This window comes from Nicotiana attenuata, unplaced genomic scaffold, assembly GCF_001879085.1.
Source record: "Nicotiana attenuata strain UT unplaced genomic scaffold, NIATTr2, whole genome shotgun sequence".
NCBI classification, from domain to species: Eukaryota; Viridiplantae; Streptophyta; class Magnoliopsida; order Solanales; family Solanaceae; genus Nicotiana; species Nicotiana attenuata.
Window position 1 is genome coordinate 1 of NW_017671457.1, and position 897 is coordinate 897.

Genomic DNA, 897 nt, shown 5'->3' on the forward strand with positions numbered 1-897 from the left:
AACAAATTAAAGCTAAAGCTAAGAACAATTACAAGAACAAGATGAAAAACACATGCATAATCAAAGACAGAATCGAACAAAACTTACTGATTTTGAGCATTCGACTGACCATGGGACGAACTCTGACCGGCTATATGTTGTTTGAATCCTCCGGGATTCTTGACACGTAACATCCCTAATCGTGTGTTTTCAACAGAAAACACGTGATTAGGGAAATTACGGTCCAAAATCCCCAAGATTTCTGAGTTAGGGTTCTGCCGAAATTTAGGATTTAAAATTTGTAATGTTCCGGGCAGATTCGAGACAAGTGGCTATGGCGGTTGGGTAGAGGAGCCTCAGATGAACCTAGGGTGTCAATTTGGGACTATTTGGCATACTTTGGGTCTTGGCCGGAAAATATTCAAACTGAGATTCGACCAATTCAAGGCAGATTCGAGAAAAACTAACCGGGGATTTGGCTAGGGAAAGGGGAAAGGGACCTAGGATGTTAATTTGGGGTGATTTGGAAGGAGTTGGGTCATGGCCGGAAAAGTTTAGATTTGATATTCGACGAGATTGGCTATGATTCGAGGGAGCTGAGGGCGTGATTGGAAAGAGGGGAGAACAGTGGTTCTAGGGTGTAATTTTGGTGGCCATCGGAGCATCGCCGCCGGCGGCGGCGATTTCCGGCCGGCGGCACTAGGGCGGAAGACGGTGGTGGACGGTGGGGTGACAGTGGCGTTGCAGGGAGTACGAGGAAGATGAATTGTGTTTTGGTTTTTTTGTATAGTTTTCGGACATTTTTATTTAAACTTGAGAATCAATCGTGGCCATTGGATTTGGGGGAATGGACGGTCGTGATTAAACGACGTCAAAACGACGTCGTTTTGAGTATGGGGCAATTGGACTGGGCAGGGC